The sequence below is a fragment of the Physeter macrocephalus genome, chromosome 13 (genome assembly GCF_002837175.3).
Source record: "Physeter macrocephalus isolate SW-GA chromosome 13, ASM283717v5, whole genome shotgun sequence".
Taxonomy (NCBI): domain Eukaryota; kingdom Metazoa; phylum Chordata; class Mammalia; order Artiodactyla; family Physeteridae; genus Physeter; species Physeter macrocephalus.
The window spans coordinates 86,197,537-86,204,317 of NC_041226.1; positions in this window are offsets into that span (position 1 = coordinate 86,197,537).

Consider the following 6,781-nt stretch of genomic DNA (forward strand, 5'->3'; position numbering starts at 1 on the left):
TGCAGAGGAAGGAACACTCCCAAACTCATTCTATGAGGCCACCATCACCCTGATACCAAAACCAGACAAAGATACTACAAAAAAAGAAAATTACAGACCAATATCACTGATGAATATAGATGCAAAAATCCTCAACAAAACACTAGCAAACAGAATCCAACAACACATTAAAAGAATCATACACCATGATCAAGTGGGATTTATCCCAGGGATGAAATGATTCCTCAATATGTGCAAATCAATCAATGTGATATACCATATTAACAAACGAAGAATAAAAACCATATGATCATCTCAATAGATGCAGAAAAAGCTTTTGACAAAATTCAACACCCATTTATGATAAAAACTCCAGAAAGTGGGCATAGAGGGAACCTACCTCAACATAATAAAGACCGTATACACCAAACCCACAGCAAACATCACTCTCAATGGTGAAAAACTGAAAGCATTTCCTCTAAGATCAGGAACAAGACAAGGATGTCCACTCTCACCACTATTATTCAACATAGTTTTGGAAGTCCTAGACACGGCAATCAGAGAAGAAAAAGAAATAAAAGGAATACAAATTGGAAAAGAAGAAGTAAAACTGTCACTGTTTGCAGATGACATGATACGATACATAGAGAATCCTAAAGATGCCACCAGAAAACTACTAGAGCTAATCAATGAATTTGGTAAAGCTGCAGGATACAAAATTAAAGCACAGAAATCTCTTGCATTCCTATATACACTAACAACAAAAGATCAGAAAGAGAAATTAAGGAAACGATCCCATTCACCACTGAAACAAAAATAATAAAATACCTAGGAATAAACCTACCTAAGGAGGTAGAAGACCTGTACTCAGAAATCTGTAAGACATACTACCCAAAGCAATCTACAGATTCAATGCAATCCCTATCAAATTACCAATGGCATTTTTTACAGAACTAGAACAAAAAATCTTAAAATTTGTATGGAGACACAAAAGACCCCGAATAGCCAAAGCAGTCTTGAGGGAAAAAAACGGAGCTGGAGGAATCAGACTCCCTGACTTCAGACTATACTACAAAGCTACAGTAATCAAGACAATATGGTACTGGCACAAAAACAGAAATATAGATCAATGGAACAGAATAGAAAGCCAGAGATAAACCCACGCACCTATGGTCAACTAATCTATGACAAAGAAGGCAAGGATACACAATGGAGAAAAGACAGTCTCTTCAACAAGTGGTGCTGGGAAAACTAGACAGCTACACGTAAAAGGATGAAATTAGAACACTCCCTAACACCATACACAAAAATAAACTCAAAATGGATTAGAGACCCAAATGTAAGACCAGACACTATAAAAAGTCTTAGAGGAAAACAAAGGAAGAACACTCTTTGACATAAAATACAGCAAGATCTTTTTTGATCCACCTCCTAGAGTAATGGAAATAAAAACAAAAATAAACAAATGGGGGGCTTTCCTAGTGGCACGGTGGTTGAGAGCCCACCTGCCGATGCAGGGGACGTGGGTTCGTGCCCTGGTCCAGGAGGATCCCGCATGCCGCGGAGCGGCTGGGCCCGTGAGCCATGGCCGCTGGGCCTGCGCATCCGGAGCCTGTGCCCCGCAACGGGAGAGGCCACAACAGTGAGAGGCCCGCGTACCGCAAAAAAAAATAAAAATAAAAAATAAACAAATGGGACCTATCAAAAGCTTTTGCAAAGCAAAGGAAACTGCAAGACAAAAAGACAACCCTCAGAATGGGAGAAAATATTTGCAAACAAATCAACAGACAAAGGATTAATTTCCAAAATATATAAACAGCTCAAGCAGCTCAATATTAAAAAAACAAACAGGGCTTCCCTGGTGGCGCAGTGGTTGCGCGTCCGCCTGCCGATGCAGGGGAACTGGGTTCGCGCCCCGGTCTGGGAAGATCCCACATGCCGCAGAGCGGCTGGGCCCGTGAGCCATGGCCGCTGGGCCTGCGCGTCCGGAGCCTGTGCTCCGCAATGGGAGAGGCCACAGCAGAGGGAGGCCCACATACCACAAAAAACAAACAAACAAACAAACAAACCAATCAAAAAATGGGCAGAAGACCTAAATAGACATTTCTCCAAAGAAGACATACAGCCAGCCAAGAAGTGCATGAAAAGCTGCTCAACATCATTCATTATTAGAGAAATGCAAATCAAAACTACAATGAGGTATCACCTCACACCAGTTAGAATGGGCATCAACAGAAAATCTACAAACAACAAATGCTGGAGAGGGTGTGGAGAAAAGGGAAGCCTCTTGCACTGTTGGTGGGAATGTAAATTGATACAGCCACTATGGAGAACAGTGCAGAGGTTCCTTAAAAAACTAAAAATAGAATTACCATATGACCCAGCAATCCCACTACTGGGCATATACCCAGAGAAAACCATAATTCAAAAAGACACATACACCCCAATGTTCACTGCACCACTATTTACAATAGCCCAGTCATGGAAGCAACCTAAATGCCCATTGACAGACAAATGGATAAAGAAGATGTGGTACATATATACAACGGAATATTACTCAGCCATATAAAGGAACGAAAGTGGGTCATTTGTAGAAACGTGGATGGATCTAGAGACTATCATACAGAGTGAAGTTAAGTCAGAAAGAGAAAGACAAATATGGTATATTAACGCATATATGTGGAACCTAGAAAAATGGTACAGATGGACCAGTCTGCAGGGCAGAAACAGAGACACAGATGTAGAGAACAAGCGTATGGACACCAAGGGGGGAAAGTGGCGGCAGGTGGTGGTGGTGGTGGTGCAATGAATTGGGAGATTGGAATTGACATATATACACTAATACGTATAAAATAGATAACTAATAAGAACCTGCTGTATAAAAAATAAATAAAATTTTAAAATTTCTAAAAAGGAAATTAATTTCCCAAATCCTAGCAGTCTCAAAGAGAGCAAAGTAGCAAGTTGGTACCAGGAAACGAGAGGAAATCCCAAGAATCAAATGTGTCAAAGGTCTGAAGGAAAACACACAAGTCAAGTTTATCAGAACTGCAGATGGCATGAAACAGAGGATTAGCAAAATAGGGTGGAAGCCAAAATCCAAAGAGATCTCCAATTCTAATGAGGAGAAAAAGCAAGCTAAGATGCCACTAAATGCATATAAAGGCAAATAGAAAGCTCACTGTCAGTAAGCAGTGTATTGTGGCTAAACAAAAAGCAAATGTTTTGCAACGAAATAAACAAGAGGCTGGAGCAGGAAAAATACAAGTGAGCCTGGAGCATCTTACAGGAACAGAAACAAAGTGCTCAGAATACAAAAGGATGGGGGCATGTCAAAGGGACATATTAGCCACCAACCTGAAAGAGCTCCCAGTGGCCAAAGCTGAAACAATCTGAGTAACAAAATAATGTAATATTGGATTATAACCCACAGTATAAATATACATGAATCCATACTGATACAAATGAATGAATAAACAAATGTGGGGGAAGGAACAAACTTTCCTTATAGATGAATCGCAAATAATATATACAGATACTCCCCATTCCAGGAAATGGAGCTTAATCCCACCCTATCTTGAGTGAGGGCTGGACTTGGTGAAATACTTCCAAATAATAAAGTATGAAAAGTGAAAGTCACACTTACGGTGGAGACACCTGGCAAACACAACCTCAAACCAAGTGATCAAGGTTAACATCACCAGTGGTTCAGTCGTGTTGGTAACCCCTAACACTGTGATGAGGCAGGAACTTCAACTCTGCAGTATGCTTCCCCAAACCCACAACCCCAGTCTATTTATGCGGAAATCGAACCAAGTGTTCTATCATATGGAAACATTTTATTGGGAACTGGGCCAGGAAATTACCCAACAAAACCGATCTTGAAAACTTGACCTTCATTATCTAATGAATGCATATCAGCCTAATGGGAAAAAAGTTACAAACCCAACTGTAAACCCAATGAAGTTCATTTCCTAACTGGATGAACCTAATCCATGCATTCTCATCAGGAGTGACATCATCCTCAAGGAGACGAAAACCGGTTAGTGGAACACATCCTACTCTTTTTACATATAAAGCACAGGTACATTACGTAAAGAAGTATATATTGGTGGTATTAAAATTCATGGGAAATTCATAGGAAAGAAATGTCTTAAACGTTTCCTTTCAGAGAGGGAGAGGGGACAATAAAAGTTTAAGAAACATGACCCAAGTCACTGAATACTTGGGTACAGAAACTTGACAATGTTAAGTTTTTGAATGCATTATCACCCAAAAATTCAGAGTGCATTATAAGCTCTGCTAATGGGAAATTTATCACATCTTGACAGAATTTATAATTTCTGTACAATCAAAAACATGTATTTATCTTGTGAACTGATTTTTAAAATTCATTAAATATTAACTGTATACTTTCTTCATGCCTCTGAAAAGAATTTAGGGCAGCTTTCAACATTAAAGTATAAAGAAAAAGACATTTTAGAAGGCAATTTAAAAAGAGAGAGAAATCAATACTTATTTAGAAGAAACTTAATTTCACTAAGTGCTAATTTAGGAGCTTCCTGAAAAGTAGAGCAGAAAGATAACATGAGTTACACAGTCCTCGTGTGAAAAATAAAAAAAGTAACATGCTAGTCCAGCTGGAGAGTCCTGCCCTTCCCTAACACTAATTCTAATTCAATTACATTTTTTAAGGCTGCTGCAAACTAGGGAATACGAAGTAACAGAATGGACACTATGTTTCTGCAGAATATAAATTTCATTCAAAGAACTTCTTATACTTGAAAAACCAGTAATACAATACCAGGAAGTTAAAAGTCTGCAGAAGCCGTGTTTTTCCAGTGATGTAATCTAATTCAATAAGTTTCACCCTTCTAGACCAGGCAAGAACAGAAAATGAAACTTAGGGGAGATTTCTCAAATATCAATTGTTTCAACATTGACTTGAGCAGGAAACAAGACTGCAGTCAACTGAAACTTTGAAAAAATTAAGGTACTGAAGTACAAATAAAATGTTGTATACTTTAAAATAATTATTAACAGAGAAGTTCGTTAGCAAAATAAACCTTCTAGTAAAAAAATTATGGAGTCTGCTTTTTATTTCACTCACTCAGAGAGCTAGCCTACTTCCACATTCCAGAAAGCGAAACTAAATTTTCTCAAAGTAGATAGGAGTTACTGCCATATAACAGATAAGTGCCATGGAATTTAGAAAATAGAGAGAACAGTGCTATAGCACATCAACAACAGAAACATGTTTCCAGAGTTCCTCTCAAAAGGCCATAAATGGGTGTGGTTATGTTCCTAAAACTAAAATCATCATTGGCCTGATAGCTAAGCCCAAAAAATCTGAACAGGGTATACTGAAATTTTTCTTTTAAGGGAAAACTGCTGGTAGATGACTATGAATCCTGCAAATTTTTGCACAATTCAGTTCTTCTGGAGGACAGTTTTGTTAATTTCATCAATGTTTTTACTGCTTGGAATCATTACTGACCAACAAATGGGGGAGTCCAGGGAATCCTCAAGCTGCATGACAGAAATAAGAGCGGCTCCTGTGCATCAAAGAGACAGCTGATTTGCCAATAACATAGGATGCTCCACCAGAGGTATAACTGTAACTGTCTACTGACTTATCCAGGGGATATCATTTCTCAATAATAGCTGGCCAGAAACTTCAAATAACAATCACTTTCTTCTACCCTTCCTAGCCAAACTTTTTGAAAATTTATTTATTTACTTAAAGCTTCTTCGCAATTGCTTTTATTTATTTTTTTCCTCGGCCACGCTGAGCGGCTCTAGGGATCTTAGTTTAGATCCTTGACGAGGGACTGAACCCGGGCCACGGCTGTGAAAGCGCCGACTCCTAACCACTGGACCACCAGGGAACTCCCCTTGAAAAAAATAATTTAGATTCACTTCTTTCGCTCCTTTGCACTCTGGCTTCTACCTTATGTTTCACTGAATGTTTTCACAAAAGTCCCTAATAATCTCTTTAATACCAAACCAATAGGTTCTTTACTGGACTCCTCTAAAGCATATGAAACTGCTAACCACGTACTCCTCAGCTACGACGACACACCATTCTTCTCTCACTTCCTCTACCCAACCCCTATAATCATTTGTTCCTCTTCCCCCTGCTTCATAACAAAATTTCCAGAGGTTTGTCCTCAGGACTCTATCCCTTCATTCGATATCCTCTTTGTGGGTGACAATTCAACCTATTTCTTCAACTACTATCTATCTATCCATCTATCTATTTATTTACATTATTTTTTTTTATGGTATGCAGGCCTCTCACTGCTGTGGCCTCTCCCATTGCAGAGCACAGGCTCCGGAGGCACAGGCTCAGCGGCCATGCCTCACGGGCCCAGCTGCTCCGCGGCATGTGGGATCTTCCCGGACCGGGGCACGAACCCGTGTCCCCTGCATCAGCAGGCGGACTCTCAATCACTGCGCCACCAGGGAAGCCCTCAACTACTATTTATAATGAAGCTTCCCGAAGACTGAGAATGTAGGTAAAACTCAATGCAATGTTTAATTGTGTTTCAGCCACTCAATAAATGATAGCCTAGCCTAGAATTCCACAAAGATATAGAGCTGCCCTTCAGTATCTGCAGGGGATTGGTTCCAGGAGTCCCCCCCATGCATACCAAAATCTGCAGGTGCTCAAGTCCCTTCCATAAAATAGTGCAGTATAGGGAACACAGTTGGCCCTCTATATCCACAGATGGGAAACCCAAAGATTCGGAAGGCTGACCGTACTCAATATCCAACTGTATAGTGAATCTATACTCACTTG